Source organism: Bos grunniens, chromosome 3, assembly GCF_055505025.1.
Source record: "Bos grunniens cultivar Pamir isolate PY7600 chromosome 3, Bosgru_T2T1.0, whole genome shotgun sequence".
Classification (NCBI taxonomy): domain Eukaryota; kingdom Metazoa; phylum Chordata; class Mammalia; order Artiodactyla; family Bovidae; genus Bos; species Bos grunniens.
Genome location: NC_141167.1, coordinates 48506938 through 48525750, shown reverse-complemented (window position 1 = coordinate 48525750; position 18813 = coordinate 48506938). Strand labels below are relative to the sequence as shown.

At 33.4% G+C, this 18813-nt stretch overlaps 1 protein-coding gene and 1 pseudogene across 8 annotated transcripts in view; one reads left to right on the top strand and one right to left on the bottom strand.

Moving 5' to 3' along the window:
* The window catches only part of NEGR1 (neuronal growth regulator 1), a 1037762-nt gene that overhangs the window by 146092 nt on the left and 872857 nt on the right, over positions 1-18813 (top strand). The window lies entirely within an intron of this gene.
* Positions 6348-7188, bottom strand: LOC147375599 (small ribosomal subunit protein eS1 pseudogene; annotated as a pseudogene).

Below are 18813 nucleotides of genomic sequence, written 5' to 3'. Positions count from 1 at the left end.
AAAGTAATTTTAAACCATAAAGCAATATGTATTTTCTCCCTTTCTCTCTCTCTCTCCCCTATCTATCTCAATCAGTCAATCAGATTATTATGTTTAATATTCATCTTATTTTATTGCCTGTCTAAAGTGATTGTGGTAGTGGAAAACTATCTTTTCTGTTGAATCATTCACATCACATTGGTTGTGGGACAGTTGTTTTGGTAGTAATAATTTCGTTGTATCCTAAAATTATATTTAAAATATGAAAATTAGCTTACTTATGTGGAAGATCAGTAGTATTTTTCATAACCATGAATCTTTATTTCCATGCTTTCTGGTTCAGAATTACCTTTTGCTTTGTAGAATTCTTTTTTTTTTTTTAATCACACTTTGACCAAGGGAAACCTCCCTAACAAAGCATTAAATTTTGAAATCTAAGTATGAATTATCTCTGTGGTCAGGAGGGCATGGAGTTGGAGTCTGATGAAGTAGAATGAAAAATGATCTATGGATCCTCTCCAGTTTCTGCTGTTTGATTCTCTGATACAGAGTTGCTTTGTTAAAGAGACGGCTTCTTTATCAGGATATTTATGATGATTGCATGGGTATGGTGTGCATGCAGTTACTTCATTCCCTTTCTTTATTAACTTCTGACTTTTTTATTATCATGCTTTTTCTTTTTGCTATAAGTAGTTAGTTATTACCTTGATAGCACTGAGTAAAAACTTCTAGTTTTTTACTTCTACTAACTGTCATTGTTTGACTAGCAGTTACAGAGATTTATTTTTGCTAAACCCCTACCAGGCTAGACAGCCATAAACCAAGGGACACAGTGCATTAAGGGAAAATCCTTCTTTTGTGGCAATTCAACCCAAGGGAGTGTGTATGATTCCAAGTTCATTTAAAAAAAAAACCAACAACTATTTATTAAGGGCCTGTAGATTTTGTCAAAGAGGTGTAGTTACCATCATTTAAACAAAGAGTTCCACTAATCAAATCCTAGAAAAATATATTGCTTTAATTAAGCTGTCACTGTTGACCAATATTATTACTGTTGATTTGTTAAAATAAAGTTCAATAAAAGGTCTCAATAAATTTAGTAGCAATCCTGTTGATTGTGTAGTATTGTAATAAGAGAATAAATTATTTAAATTTTAGTAACCAACTTCCAAATAAGTTCAAGATAATGCATAAGGATGAGTGTGCAATCTTCTTTATTAAATGTGTGATATGTTTATATCTTTTAATCTAATTCCCTGGTGTAAATTCATGACATGTCAACACTAAAATGTCTGGATAAAATTTAACATTTATAATTTTATAATTCCTTAGACATGATAGGTACAGAAACTTGCTTATTTCAGAAATAAGCCATGTCCGTGGATTAGTCCATATATTTCCAGTTGTATCTTTGGTATTCATGGTCTATCTTTCTGTACTAGTGAGCTACTTTGTGGTTTCTTAAATTGACCATATGGATTACATATGAATTATACACATGAGTCTTTTTCCTTGGGACGTCCCCCTTTTCCCCCTTTTCTAACATAATATTCTTAATTTAATATGCTCCCAAGTAGTTTGTGCGTACTTCTGTGTTGCTGTTGTTTAGTTGGCTCGGTTGTGTCTGACTCTTTGCGATCCCATATACTTATTTCCCCATCTATATGCCATGAAGTGATGGGACTGGATGCCATGATCTTAGTTTTTTGAATGTTGAGTACTTCTGTGTTAGTACTTATTATATTACATGGCATTCATATGATGTTGGTGAGTATAACTGTGGTGTCTACATCTTTAATCTTTATAGCCATATCAAACAGAAAATTATCTGGCACATGTTAGATGTTCAAGATATCTCTATTGAAAAAAATTAACAATTTTAACTTCCTTTCAAATCTAAATATATCTTTCTTGGAAAATTATACTGAAAGAATGATAAGGTGAAAATTTCCTTTCTTATCTAATCATAATATTTATCAATAATATATCTAATTGATGATGCCCCAGAAATAATTGGTTATTATTTTGTATGTATTTCATTGCATACAGCAAATTGAATGCATTATTTCATTAAAAAATTAACAATTTAGTTCACATGAAAGACAATTTATAATTTATATTCAAAATAACTGTCTAAGAAAAAGCAGTTTTTATATTGTTCATGTTACTTGGTATAAAATTAGATTTCCTAAAGCAAATATACATGTATTATAATCTGCCTCTAAAAATTATTAAAAATATAAGTGTCTCTTTGGAATCAAGATAGAATTCTGACCCCAAACTTAAGTCTTTGCCCAATTTCTACTTATTTCTAATATATATTGCTATTAAACTCTTTCCCTTTACTACAGATTATATGTGAATTTCATGAAAGCAAAACTAACTTCAAACATCTATCACTTAAACAAGAACATGTTTGTTATTTTTAAGCAATAATATACGTTTTATATAAAATATGGAAAAAAATTTCAGTAAATGAAAATTTTCTAGTATTTCTCAAAAGTGTTCCTTAATTATTTCCTCTTCTATTTTTTTTTATAAATATGAAATTGCCTGAAATCATTTGAAGTGCAGAATACAGACAAAAGTATAAATAGAAGCTGGGGAATTGATAGGGTGACATGGATTCAGAAATCAGATTCTCCCTTCACAACCAGTTTTTCTCTGTGGTTCAGTTTATTAGAACTAAAGGTCTCTTTCAAAATTATTTGACCATTTAATTCCTGATTATTGGATATAATTTAATAATATGATGCTTCTGGAGAATAGCAAGCAACGATGAGGTGGTAAACTTACCTATTGGCTAGACTCCAAAAACAAGGAAAGTATAAGATCAACTATAGTTACCAGTACTAAACATCCAAAATGGGATAGAGAAAATTTTAGCCCAAACCTGGCTATTGTCAAAGGAGGCATGGTAGATGGAAAAGAAATAATTTAATTGAAATTATTTACAATATGTAATATAAATATGGTCTAAGAAAATAAATACTCCTGTTTTATAACTTCTTCCATGCTTTTGAAACTTTTGTAATGTTTAAACTCTACTGCCTCAGATTAAAATATTTTATGTTTAAAAATAAATGAAGAATAAATAAAAGTATAAAGAATAACATAACACTCTACCTCCCAAATAGATATAACAACTGCTGACACTTCAAGCTGTTTATTTTGTATCTTTTATTTTTAAAAGAATAACATATTACAGCAAGAAAAACATGAAAAATAGAATATTATAAATCAAACTCAGAATTTTTCACTCCATAACTTTCTTTTCTCCTAACCTTAAGTTATGTCATAAGCAAAGTGAAGTTGGCATGTATGTATACCTCCTACATTTTTATGCTGTATATAATAGTAATAATACCCATTTAATATATTTTAAAAAGCATAAATTGTACCATGCATGCATGCTAAGTCACTTCAGTTGTGTTCAATTCTTTGCGAGTCCATGACTATAGTCCACCAGGTTCCTCTGTCCATGGAATTCTCCAGGCAAGAATACTGGACTGCGTGGCCATGGCCCTCTCCAGGGGATCTTCCTGACCCAAGGATTGAACTTGCATTTACTGAGGTTCCTACATGCAGGCAGATTCTTTACCTATGGGAGATTTTACCATACATTATCTATATTTTGATCATTTCCTTTTTTTCCCACTAACATGCCATTTTGGTGACTTATTCATGTCTAAAATAATGCTCTAGTTCATTCGTGTTATCTGCTTTATAGTATTGTATGAATATATTTTCCAGGATATTTCTCTTTATTCATTCTTCCCTCCTTTTCTCCCTCCCTCCCTCCTTTCCTTCCTTCCTTGCTTCCTTCTTTTAGATATATTTTATTTCGTTGTTGTTGTGCATTCAGTCTGATGGCTGCAATTCATATTCCTTTCCCCATGATACCACTTTTAAATTGTTTATATTTCTGCTTGTATAATAGTTGTCTTTGGATTTTTACAAATATATTCAATTGACAATACACTAAAGTTTGTAGCTTTATCCTCCGCCTAAACATTTCAGGATTCAGAATGCTTAAATATTGATTTTCCTCACATGTAACCTTTGATGTTATTCTATATTGTCTTAATTCTATAGTTTTAACTCACCATTGTAAATTATTGTGGTGCATATTGAGATTTACTAAAATCATTAATGTTTATGCTTACTGTTGATATTTTCACCCTACACCCTTCTCCTGAATTTTGTATATTTCCTTCTTTTCTACCCAAGTACATTGAGCAACAATATATGAAGAACATTCTGTTGTATCAGAAAATGTCTTCGCTGACAGTGAAGTTCAAATGGGTCTCTTCAATGACAGTTCAGATGGGTCTAGAATTCAAGGGTCATAGATATTTTCCTTAAGCAGCTTGAAAATTATATTGTATTTATATATTTTATTAATGTTGGTTATAAGTCACGTAATAATCCTTTTGTTGTTCCTCTATATATATTTTGATTTTTCATATGATATTGCTTATATGTGAAATCAAAAAAAAAAGGATATAAATGAACTTATGTACAAAACAGAAATAGACCCACAGACATAGAAAACAAACTTATGGTTACCAAAGGGGAAAGCCGAGGGAGGGATACATTAGGAATTATGGATTAACATATACACACTACTATGTATTAAGTAGATATCCAACAAGGACCTTTTGTATAGTACAGGGGACTATACTCAATATTTTGTAGTAACCCATAAAGGAAAAGAGTCTGAAAACATAGATATACATGTATCATGATGCATGTATACATGAATCAGTTTGATGTACATCTGAAACTAGTATAACATTGTAAATCAACTGTGCTTCAATAAAAAAAAATTAAATCAATCATATAATTATCTCAATAAATGCAGAAAAAGCATTTGACAAAACTCAACATCCAATTTGTGATTTAAAAGAATTAGCTCATAAAAGTAAGTATACAGGAAACATATCTCAACATAATAAATGCCATTTATGACAAAGCACAGTTAAAACGCTTCTCAGTTTTTTCCTCTAAAATCAGGAATGAGGCAAGGATGCCCAGTCTCACAAGGTGGGACTGTGGGACTCAGAGATACAACCTACTATGTATAAGATAGATAAGCAACAAGGATATATTGTATAACACAAGGGAATATAGGCATTGTTTTATAATTATATATTAAGTACAACCTATAAAAATATTGGGATCATATGATGTATGCCAGAAATTAATATTATGTATCAGCTATACTTCAGTTGTAAAAATCTAGCTTTAAATTCTGTTTCTGGCATCATATAATTCTCTCATTTATATCTAATTTTTGGAACTTCAAAAATATGAATATTTCTAAGTCAATTTATAAAATGTAATTTAGTATTTTATATTTTTGTAATAAGAAAGAACTCCACATCAGCTAGGGTTGCTTTATTGTCTGATGTGCTTCATCACATACTTAAGTCTTAGAATTTGTTCACATCATTGGCTAAAATTCTTAGTACTATAGCAAGGGATGTGGTGCCTGTGCATCTGGAGCCTTAAGAATTGCTTATGTCACACTGAGTGTGTATAGATGTTTGTTTGTACATGTGTGTTTAGGATGTTAAGTTTTGAGTATTCTTTTTTGCCAATACATATTTAAATAAAATTTGAATTTAGGTCACATGTTAAATAATTTATCAATATCAAATGTTTATGATCAGAAATAAACATCAGAAAAATCCCTCAAAACTCAATTGCAATGAAAAAAGGAATTGGATAAAAAAAGACTAGAGCTTATATTTCTGTTTTCTTTAATGTTATGTTTTATTTCATATTAAGAATAATCTGAATTTCCTGGTGTATATTTACAATAAAAGATTGTGTCTTTCCCTTCTTCTAAAATTTCTTAAGAGAAAGGCTGACGTTACTGAATTGAGACCTGTTTTACTTCCAATGTAGGCCTATGAAAGTGAAAGTGAAAGTCACTCAGTCATCTCCGACTCTTTGTGACCTCATGGACTATACAGTCCGTGGAATTCTCCAGGCTAAAATCCTGGAATGGGTAGCTTTTCCCTTCTCCAGGGAATCTTCCCAACTGAGGGATCAAACCCAGATCTCCCACATTGCAGGCAGATTCTTTACCAGCTGGAGCTACCAGGAAAGCCCAAGAATACTTGAGTGGGTAGCCTATCCCTTCTCCAGCAGATCTTCTTAACCCAGGAATGAAACTGGGGTCTTCTGCATTGCAGGTGGATTCTTTACCAGCTGAGCCACCAAGGAAACCCATCTAGGCATATAGTGCTATAAAATTCCCCTGAATACTGTTCAACAAATTTCTTATTTTTCTTTTTTTGACTCATGAGTTATCTAGAAGTATTTTATCTAGTTCCAGTTTGGGGACATTTCCAGGAAATTTTATTTATTTATTTATTTTACCACAAATAAGATCTTTTATTTGTCACCATTAAGTCTGCATTTTAAACTGATTCTTGGACTGGTGGCTCATATCCATCAGCTCATTCAACTTTAGCACCTGTCTCATCCCCAGTAGCTTTTCCAGAACTACTACCTTCACCATGTAGCTCCATGAGTTTTCCCAATTCAAATTTGGGCTTCTTCAGCACTTTTACTTTTCTAACGAAGACATCATGGAGTGGATAAATAGATTGGCAAGCCTTTTCTATGTCTTTTCCAATGCTATCTGGAATCAATTTATTGACCACCTCTTTCAAATCATTGTCTGCACCTCTGGGGTCATGATTTCCATCATCTGGTGCACCTGCTGGTGCTGGGCGTAAGAGGTCTTCCGAATCTGACTGTCGCGCTTTTTAGTAAAACCCACACAGAACAGACGAAGCAAGTAACCATCGGTCGTCTTGACATCAACGTGAGCTTCAATCATGGTCTGCCATTTTTTGACCATGGAGCACATTTTGTCACGGGATAAGATCCATACCATGAAAATTAGGCAGGTTTTGCCCTGAACATCCTCAGTAATTGGCTTGAATTTTCTAAATGCTACTTTACCATTCTGTAGATCAGCAAGACTCACTTCAAAAACACGACCTTTGAGGCCATCAGATGCGATTTTGGTTCCTTGAGTTCTCGTGACCAATGTTTTCCCAATATTCCTTATATTGAACATAGCTGGTGCTTTCACATCATACCAATCTTTTTTAGAAAATGGTCAACCACTTTCTTTTTGGCTCCCTTTTTGCCTCCTTTCGTAAGGCGCTTGTTCTTGCCGATCGCCATGGTGCCGCTCAGAGAGCCAAAAGGTATTTATTTTTTTTAATTGCAATTTAATTTCACTGTGGAAAGAGAACATACTAAGACTTGAATTTTATCTATTGAGACAATTTTTTATGAGCCAGAATAAAGCCTATCTTGATACATATTTCACGTGCACTTGAAGAGAATGTATACCGTGCTGTGTCTGGTAGAGTATTCTATAAACGTAAAATTACAATAAGTTCATTGATGGTGTTAAAGTGTTTCATATCATAAAAGATGCTTTTTCTTATTCTATTATTATTAATAGATACTTAAGAAACCTTTAACTTTAACTGTGGATTTGCCATTTATTCTTTCAGTTTTAGAGCATGACTTTATATATTTTGAAACTTTATTAGGTGAAATTAATTTAGGGTTTTGTCCTCTTGAATTATTTACATCTTATAATTATGAACACACCTTCTTTATCTCTGGTATATTCTTTGCTCTGAAGTAAGGGTTTTTTTTGTTGTTGTTGTTCTGTTATTTGTATAATGATCCCAGCTTCCTTCTGATTAGTCTTGTGTAGAGTATGTTAGCCCATCTTTGAATTTTAACTTATTTATGCCTTTATATTTATGGTGTATTTCTGGATATATAGAATAGGTTCTTGCTTTTTTTAATCCAGTTTGACAATCTCTGCCTTTTAACTGGGATGTGGAGAACATTTTCCATTTAGTTGATTATCAGTATATTACATTTAGGTCTATGATCTTGCTTTTTTTTTTGTCTTATTTGTTCCTTATTCCACTTTTGCTCTTTTTTTTTTTTTTTTTTTCGCCTTTTGGCATCTTAAATATTCTCACCACCAAAAAAGAAATGGTAGATATGAGATATGGTAGAGATAGTGGTGTTAACTACCTCTGTGGTTGTACACATTTTGGTTTATATAACTGTATCAAATCAACATGTAGGACCCCTTAAACTTACACAATGGTATGTGACAATTATATCTCAAAAAAGCTGGAAAATAGTATTTTACTATATAGTATAAAAAATTTTTACTTTGTTTTGTCTCATTAGCTTACCTCCTTGAAAGAATAAATTTTTATGGGAAAAAAGCATTTCTCATTGCATTTTTATTCTCACTATGAAATGCACAATTTAACATCAAAAGGTACATTTTTCAGATATGAAAAGAATTTTGTATTTATTAATTCATATCAAAAGATTTGGCTTCCAAGTAGTAATTTAGACTGTAGGAGCTATATATTTAAAGCTAATCAAATTTATGATGGATTTTTTCCTGCATATCTGCAAAAGTGACAAGCTAGTTAATTTAAAAGTATGGATTGATTAATAACTCTGTCTATGAGTCTTTATTTGTAGATGAATATAGTTGTGGCAAACTAATTTTTTAATTTTAAAAGAATGATATGTATGTATTGTTAAAGCTATTTTTAAAAAGTCTTGTAGTTTTTCAAGAAATCTTAAAATTAGCTGAACAGATATCTTTTCCGATTCAAATAAATAAAATCTCAAAGACAACTTGAAGACGCCTTCATGACTGTTTAGTAAAAGAAAAAATTTTAGCTCCCTTCCACTATTGGCTAGTTTTTACTTCACCAATAGATCTTTGAAATCCTCTGGCCCTTGCACTATACACTTTAGATTCTGTTTCAAATTTTAAAATAATCGTCTTTTAACTTCACAGCATAAGTGCCTTAAATAGAAGGTGGCAACTGTCTTTTAGAATATATTATACATGTTATTTTTGTTCTTGATTGCTATAAAATCAGCTGAGATTTGGTGATTTCTCTTTTCACTCACTGGAGTTATAAGCTTCCCTGTATTAATAGTAAAGTTCATGAATAGTGATATCATATTAATTAAAGAAGTGTCATTTCAAAAGTGTACTACATTTCAAAATGAAGTGATGCTCCTCATTACTAATACTCTTAATACTCCGCATTAGGGAGTTTGAGCAGAGGGCTTCCAATAACGGCGCTATGGTTTTAACAGGACCATTATGGCAATAGGATTACGAAGAGACTAGGTGTGAAACTGTCTAAGCAGGATACCAAATTTCAGACTATTGTCATAATCTCAGCAAGAGGTAATGGTGAATTGGTTCGGGTACTAACAACTCAGTGAAAGGGGTTATATTCTCAATATATTTTGAAGGCAGAGTTAGCAGTATTTTCTGATAAATGGGATATGAAGTATCAGAGCAAAAAAAAAAAAAAAAAAAGGAATGAAGGATGACTCTAAGCTATTTCTTCTGAACAATTACAAGTGGAATAGATATGCCATTAACTGAGAGAGTAATCAACATTATTTATTTCCATTCATTTTCATTCATTCTCTTAAACCTGGCAATTTGATTCTACTCCAAACCCTGGAAATAAATTGGACCTTCAGATGCCTTCCTGCTTGCCTATGCTGCAGCATTTTATTACTTTGATCTCTTAGGAAACTCTTCCCCCTTAACTTTCATATCACTTGTCATTATCCCTACTTGGCCAAAAGTCTTTGCTGTATGTTTCTTTCTCAGTCACTGTTTGTGATTCACTTTCACATTCACTTTCACTGATTTTGGTATACAAAGCAATTAACAAAATTGTGTACCTATTAATAAATAACTTAAATGTTGACTGAATGTGATTTATTCTTTTTTGCTCTAGGATGTACTGCTGTTAGCATGACTAAATATAGAAAAACAAAGGCATTTTTCTCAAGTGACTAAATATGTATCAAACAATATAAATATGGCTTCAGAAATTTTAGCCTTATTCAAGAAATTTATTATTTATTATTATTGAGGAAAAGCAGTACAAACAAAAAAAAAAAAAAAAGAAATTTAACAATATCATTTAAAAGGGTTAAGTATTCTTAAACCAGAGCAATTTAATAGAAAATGTTTGTTGCATTTTGTAAAATGACTTTACTTAAAAATGTATAGAATTTCTGAAATGATTTCATTTAGCGTGAATGGTCACTTTTAAATGGCTTCCATAAGTATTTATAGTATAAAAATCATTTCATGCAATTTATGAATATTTTCTATTATTATTTCAATTTCAAATTATTACTGTGAGTTATGTTTATGCTGTGGCACTTCTGTTTATTATCCTTCACACGTGGGGCAGTGATTTATTTTTCAGATATACAGATTTCATGATTTATTGGCGTACTTTAATATTTTTTGTCTTGATTGCCCAAATGTTTTGCACCTGTTCTTGTGAATATGTGTTAGTCTTAAAGTGATTTAACACAATCACAAACCCTTAATGTAATGCTTTATCATGATCCAATGTGATTATATTGTGTAATGCAACCTTAGCTTATGTTTCTACACTCTTTGAGCTTTTAACGACCTATATCCTGTAGCTAATGAGAAATATTTCATGCTTTAATGTGATCAACGGGAGATAAGATTTTTATCCATATAATTCAAAGTTTAGATTAAGTAGTTCTTTAAGATTCTCTGGACTTCCCTGGTGGCTCAGAGGGTAAGCCTGTGAAAGGTTAGTACCTTTAAATGAAGTTATTAATATTCTTTTGAATATATGTTCTCATACCATTTACTTTCTTCCTAAAATACTTTTCTAATTAATGTTTATCAGTGATTTTGTTTTGTGTTTTGTTTTCTTTTAACCAGTTAGAAATAATGTTGTTTACTTCCACTTTCTTGTTTAGATTTTGGAAGGAATGGTATAGGATTGTAAATATATGTTTGCATTTATTTCCCTTTAGTTTTAGAAAGAGAAACATTGTGAGTTAAATATTCTCTGATTGTGATGAACTGTGTGTCTTTCCAAGGATGTTTTATCAAAGACTTGAGTGCACTAAAGACTGTTGGCTGCTTCTTTGTTAGTTTATTTTACATATAAAATGCATATGTGTAAAGTGGCAAGCCTTATTGGGAGTTACTTAACAAATTAGACTATAATGCCAACTTAATAAGTTTTGAATCTTCAACATTTCATTATACAAAAGCTAAATATTTTTAGAAAATTTCTGGTGGTAATAACTAATAACATATAACAAATTTCAATTTTTACATTTGTGAGTGCTAATATTCATATAGACTGGCTCACAGGGATGGTGTTATTACCTGTTGGGAGGCAATTTTCCATGGTGTTTTTATACATTGTGTGACAACTTTTGTCCTTAACTATCTTTTCAAGGATGTTTCTGAAGCAAGCAGACTTAGAAGAAAGAGATGTTATCTTTCTCCATGGCAAAAAATGGATTGTTTTGAGTTTACTTTAATCAAAATAAGATCTCCCTCTGGAGAAAGTGTTGAAGAGGCTTGCTGAAACCCTCTTACAGAATTGGTTTTTTTCTAAATTCAGAAATCCTCTACTGTAACATAAGCCTACTTTATAGTATCCATCTAAGTCATTGAGCATCACCACCTTGTTTCTTGGGATGGAAGGGAATTGATGAGAATCTGAAGCTTGTATTGAGTAATAAAGTTCTTGTCTCTGATCCAAGAGTCTACTGACAGTCTTAAGTGTGGAATGCTGACATATTAACTTACAAGTAGGATAAAATCTCTGACCTTTGACAGTTCTTGATACTACAGTTGTTTTACAGAAGAAATAACAGGCTCAGGCAAAGTAAAAAACTAGCCCAACTCCCTAGAAGTCATTAATAACATATAGAAGTAGAACCTGGTCTCTGGCTCTAGGTTTGTGCCATTACATGATGCTGCCTCTAAGCATGTGGACTTTCACCCTATAATGTTAAATTTATGTATCTCGGAAAGTGACAGAAGCTAAAAACACAGTCAGGACTCTCTGGCAGTTAATTTTAGTAGTGAAGACTTATTCAGACATTAATAAAACAACATATATTCATTAAGATTCAGTTATGTATTCAGTATAGCTAACAGAGATATTTTTTAAAAATAATATATTTTTATATTAAAAAATTGACAAATAAAAATAATGATTGTTTCAGAGTTTTGTAGCTGTAGTTTTAAAATTGTAGTTTGGTTTTGAAAATTTTGTTCCTAGAATTTGTAAAGATCAAGAAATAAATAATATGGAGAGAGTAATACAAAACTCTCATCTCCACCAGTACCTTTTTTCTCCAAAATGCTTCTCTCCCTGTCCCTCTTTTACTCTCTCTCTAATAAGTACACATGCAAATGTATTTTGTGATGACCTTCAAGAGGAAATCACATTGCCTAATAGACTATCACTAGTAGTCCTACAATTTTTGTTTAGGATTCAGTATTCTTGCTATCATAAGGCAAATTTACTTCAGTGTTGGGAAGGCTGTCTATGAGGAACACCAAAATGTAATAAAATTTTGAACTAAAAGTTTAGACACTACAATCTATTCTCATCTGTGTCACCAGCTGTATGACCATTGTCATATCACTTAACTTGTTTGCTTTTCAATTTTTTGTCCTAGGGAAAAAAAGTATTGATCATTTTCAATTATTTTAAAGGGCTTTCACACACTTCCACCAGTTCTAGCAGTTGACATTTCTTGATTTGGAGTAAGAAATATGAAACTTTCAAAAGAAACATAGGTCTCATTATTGCATTACATTACTTCATAAATAATTGAATACAATAAGCATTAGCTTCCCTCATAGCTCAGTCAGTAAAGAATCTGCCTGCAATGCAGGAGACCTGGGTTTGATTCCTGGGTCGGGACAATTCCTGGGTCAGAGAAGGAAATGGCTATCAACTCCAGTATTCTTTCCTGGAAAATCCTATGAACAGAGAAGCCTGGCAGGCTATAGTCCATGGGGTCATAAGAGTCAGACATGACTTAGCGAGTAAACCACCACCTCCAAGCATTAGCTACTATATTTGATCTATTTAATATTCTTTTTGTGTTCTACTTATATCCATACTAGCAGTAATATTTCCTTGCAATTTTCATAAAATAAACTGCTGTTTTATGTTAATGCTGAATTTCATAATAATCTTATTTGCCAATAAATTATAGATAGTAGGTGTATGTAGTTCATATACCACTACTATGTAATTAAGGGACCAAACTTAAAATTTTAATTGCATATAAAATAAAGGACATTTTATATTGTCCTCTATATCATAGTCCAACTCTTGGCATCCTATAGTAATTACAGTGCTATGAAAATTGTGTTATTCTGTTATTACTATAGAGACTATGAACAAACTTCAAGATAAAATAAAATTCAATCTTAAAAAAGTGAAAGTAATAGCAGTCACAAATAAAAAGACATGTGCTTCTTGGAAGAAAAGCTATGACAAAACTAGACAGCATATTAAAAGGCAGAGACATCACTTTGCCTACAAAGGTTTGTATAGTCAAAGCTTTGCTTTTTCCAGTAGTCATGAACAGATTGTAAATTGGAACATAAAGAAGGCTGTGCACCAAAAAATTGATGCCTTCAAATTGTGGTGCTGGGGAAGACTCTTGAGAGTCCCTTGGAAGGTACTCTTGGAAGGTAAGGAGATCAAACCAGTCAGTCAGTCATAAAGGAAATCAATCCTGAATGTTTATTAAAAGAACTGATTCTGAAGTCAAATCCTATACTTTGGCCATCTGATGCAAAGAACTGACTCATTGGAAGAGACTCTGATGCTGGGAAAGATTGAAAGCAGGAGAAGAAGAAGGTGGCAGAGGATATGGTTGGATGGCACCACCAGCACTGAGTTTGAGCACAACTCTGGGAAACAGTGAAGCACAGGGAAGCTTGTCATGCTGTATTCCATGAGGCCACAGAGTCGGACCTGACCTAGTGGATGAACAATAATAAAAATACATATGCCCCAGCTTATGTGCTCATGTAGAGTTTTATTTGGGACATTCAGTTTTTCATTAAAGAAGGAAGGCTTTTTACATAGCTTGCATAATAATCTTTCTTTGTGCTTTGTTAGGTAGATATAATAGGAAATTTGAATGATAAATCATCACAGTAATACATTTTGCAATAGTGACTGTATACAGATGTCACTTCTTCATCCTAACAGTTTGTTTACTAAGGTTATTTCTGGGTTGCATGTTATTGAGTAAAATGTATCAACTAATAAGTAATTTAGAGTAACTTCTGACTTTAATCATTTTATCCTTATTGATATTGAAAAGTATATTTTTAAGTAAAAATTGGTACTCATTCTAAAATGTGACTTATATGTTATACAATAAGGAAATTATAGTCCCTTTTGATCATTCAGGTGATTTTGTATTTTCAAATGAAATTATTTGTACCAATATTTTTATCAGTGAAAATGCTCAGTTCAGTTCAGTTCAATTCAGTCGCTCAGTCATGTCCGACTCTTTGCGACCCCATCAATTGCAGCACGCCAGGCCTCCCTGTCCATCACCAACTCCCGGAATTCACCCAGACTCATGTGCATCGAGTCGGTGATGCCATCCAGCCATCTCATCCTCTGTCATCCCCTTCTCCTCCTGCCCCCAATCCCTCCCAGCATCAGAGTCTTTTCCAGTGAGTCAACTCCTTGCATGAGGTGGCCAAAGTATTGGAGTTTCAACTTTAGCATCAGTCCTTCCAAAGAACACCCAGGACTGATCTCCTTTAGAATGGAAATGTTAGCTCAGAATTAATTCAACATCATACCTCATATACTTATCAATGATTTTGTTGTAAAATCCAGCCTAATTCTACAAATGAAAAATATTCAGTGCCGAGTGAGCTGCTGCTGCTGCTGTTGCTAAGTTGCTTCAGTCGTGTCCGACTCTGTGCGACCCCAAAGACGGCAGCCCACCAGGCTGCCCCGTCCTCAGGATTCTCCAGGCAAGAACACTGGAGTGGGTTGCCATTGCCTTCTCCAATGCATGAAAATGAAAAGTGAAAGCGACCCCATGGACTGCAGCCTACCAGGCTCCTCCGCCCATGGGATTTTCCAGGCAAGAGTACTGGAGTGGAGTGCCATCGCCTTCTCCGGCTGAGTGAGCTAACACATATCATTTCTATCACTAACTTACTTAAAGGCAGTTATTAATATAACAGAGTGGAAACAATGGAATTAGGTTTCTCATAATGTTGTACATCCATCAGTCAGTTCAGTTCAGTCACTCAGTTGTGTCCGACTCTTTGCGACCCCATAAATTGCAGCATGCCAGGCCTCCCTGTCCATCACCAACTCCCAGAGTTCACTCAAACTCACGTCCATCGAGTCAGTGATACCATCCAGCCATCTCATCCTCTGTCGTCCCCTTCTCCTCCTGCCCCCATACTGGCAATCAAATTCATTTTTATTAGAAGTGTGTGTTAATCACTCAGTCCTGTCTGACTCTTTGTGATCCCATGGACTGTAGGCAGCCAGGCTCCAGTGTCCATGGAATTCTCCAGGTAAGAACACTGAAGTAGGTTGCCATTTCCTTCTCCAGGCTATCTTCCTATCACAAGGATTAAACCTGGGTGTCCTGCATTGCAGGTAGATTCTCTGCCGTCTAAACCACCAGGGAAGAGGATCATTTTAGTTAAATTAATCCCAATTCTGTGAGCCATTTGCTCTTTACTTTCTGCTTAAATGTTTCTATGTATTATTGAGTTTCCAAGTAATTTTATTCATCGTCATATTGCTCAAAGTTTTGCTGCCGTTTCCCTATTTTGTTTTGTTTGTATGTTTTTAATACCCCAATTCTAAAAACTTAAATTTTGTTCTGAACTTCTTTTTTTTTAAATTTTCTTTAAAAAGAATTCACAGGAAATCCTAGTTGTTGTAACAAAGCATTTTTTGAATTCTATCTTTTAAATCAATTACATGAAACAATATTTTACCTCCTCCTTTTAGGTAATGATTTTTTATCAGTTCAGTTCAGTTGCTCAGTTGTGTCTAACTCTTTGAGGCCCCGTGGACTACAGAGATTATGGAGATTACATAATTACAGAGTTACAGAGATTATGCTGCTAAGTCACTTCAGTTGTATCCGACTCTGTGTGAACCCATAGATGGCAGCCCACCAGGCTCCCCATCCCTGGAATTCTCCAGGCAAGAACAGTGGAGTGGGTTGCCATTTCCTTCTCCAATGCATGAAAGTGAAAAGTTAAAGTGAAGTCGCTCAGTCATGTCCGACCCTCAGCGACCCCATGGACTACAGCCTTCCAGGCTCCTCCATCCATGGGATTTTCCAGGCAAGAGTACTGGAGTGGGGTGCCATTGCCTTCTCCACTACAGAGATTATGGGAGAGCAAAAAAACCTCATTGGTTATGGCTCAGAAATTCTCTATTTTCTTATTTTCTCACTATTGATCATCAATAAACCTTAAGGCAAGAGATTTGCAAGTCAGCAGCTTCTACAGTTGAAGGGAGAACTATGTTTTTAGTCTCTTTCCAATTCCTCAAACATTACATCTCAGATTATATAAACTATACCAATGATAAATTTCTAGTTTCAAAAAAGATTATTTATACATAACTTTAAAAGAACATCTGTTTCTTCCATTGGCTGAAGCAGTACCAGTACTAACTGAGGCTGAATCACCCCCCTGGGCAAGTGGTTGTCTTTCACTTCTGTAATTTTGCATGTGTGGGAAATCCCAAATAAATCCATCTTCCCCTTGTGCTTTTATAGGTACTCAAATGCTCACAATCATAAATCTAGTTGTTGTAACAAAGCATCTTTTGAATTCTATCTTTTTAAATAAATTACATGAAACAATATGTTACCTCCTCCTTTTAGGTAATGATTTTTTCATATTTAAGACTAATTTATTAGGCTGAGAATACAAAAAGGATGCCATTTCTTCACCTACATCACACCCCTCTGAAGGACTTTTTCTGTTGCTTGAAAGCTAAGAGAAGCTTTGTATTTTCTAAATTTTACTTTCCTTCATAAACTTTTAGAAATTTAATATATTATATACTGCTGAGTTCTTTGTCTATACCCAAAGCATTTGCCTTTATCTCCACATAAATGTCCACCTATAGTTAGAATTTATGGTTGCTATGATCTTAGAGCATTTTTAAAGCACTTTACACTGTGTGATATTAAGCAAAAGATATTTCTGTGTTGGCTTACTTGTTTCTAGGGGAATTTTATTTTTCTACTTGTTGTATATACCTACAGGAGTTATATTAACATAATGTCAGGATTGTATAATATAAAGTTAAATTCTATTGGACTGATTTTATTCGTGACTATTTTGCTTACATGACCAAATTTGATTTGTGAAGTAAAACATTCTCTCACTGTAGCAAAAATGCATGGAAACTGACTGTAAGGGATAGAAGCAATTAAAACAATATTTGAGTCTATGGTTATAGTTAAAGAGGTGCTTATCAGTTTAGGAATTTTTCATGAAGATTGAATAGTGCTCCCAAATAAACTGCTGCCACGAGACTTACTTCAGATCATGTAAAACCATTAACAAAGCTTTAAAAGAGCATTCCAGGAAGCATTATATGTTCTCAAAGGATAGCTTACATTATTTTGACATGTTTTGAATATGTCTACAACCTGTTAGTCATCATTATGAAATACAGAGTTGTTTTATTTTGTATTTTTAAAATGTATTTTAAACAAGTCACAGTTTAACTGCTACTGGACCTCACTGTTTTGTGTTAAGGTAGTTATAGAATTACAGAGAAGAATTGCATTCCAACATGTTAAGGAGTAGTGACATTTGCTACTGTAAATACTTTCTGATATTCATAAAGACTGTTAAATCTAACGATCCCTAAGTGGTAGTGGACCACCCTATCTAACATAGTTTCTCTCCAATTCATGTCATGCTGATAGTTTCTGCAATTAAAGAACTTGGTGCACAAGTCCTAACATCTGCTGTTAAATCATAGGTGTATGATACATATGTACATAGAATACAGTATTTGTGTCTGCATGCATACATAATTATATATAATCATGTAAATATAGTCATACATACACATATACATATACAATATGTATATGTATACATAAATATATACATATTATATATACTTGTATACATATATAATGCGCACACACACACATACACATATACACACATGGCCTTCCCTGGTGGTTCAGCGGTAAAGAATCCAATGCAGGAACTGCAGGAGACACGAGTTGGATCCCTGGGTTGGGAAGATCCCATAGAAGAGGGCATGGCAACCCACTCTAGTATTCTTGCCTGGAGAATCCCATGGATAGAGGAGCTTGGCAGCCTCAGTCAATTGGGTCACAAAGAGTTGAACATGACTGAAGTGACTTAGCATGCATACATGCAGACACACGCACCCACACACACATACATAAATATATATGGTCTTCATAAACATGTCCAAAGTCACAAGCTTGTGACTTTGTTTAGGTATATGAAAAAATATAAGTTTACTAAATGAATTAAGAAAAAAATTCACAAGTTTTCTACTAAATATGACACTGCACATTTGTGCATGTTCTTGCAAAGGCCATTTCTTTACAAACAGGGATCTGTGGGATTGTTAACGCTAGCTGAAGCTTCCTGTTTATTCACCCATTCTGGGATTTCCCATTTGCCAGCACTACAAATGCACTGTATTATAAATGAGAACAGCTTGTTGAAGGCTGTGTTTTAATGTTTTCTGGAAATAGATGAAGACAACATGTTCTGATATATTTGTAGCAATTCCAGTTAGGAGCTTATTTAGGGAGTTTTTGTTTTTTTTTTCTTCTTTAACAAACATAGGAAATATGTTCTTGTAGTGGTATCAATAATAATTACAA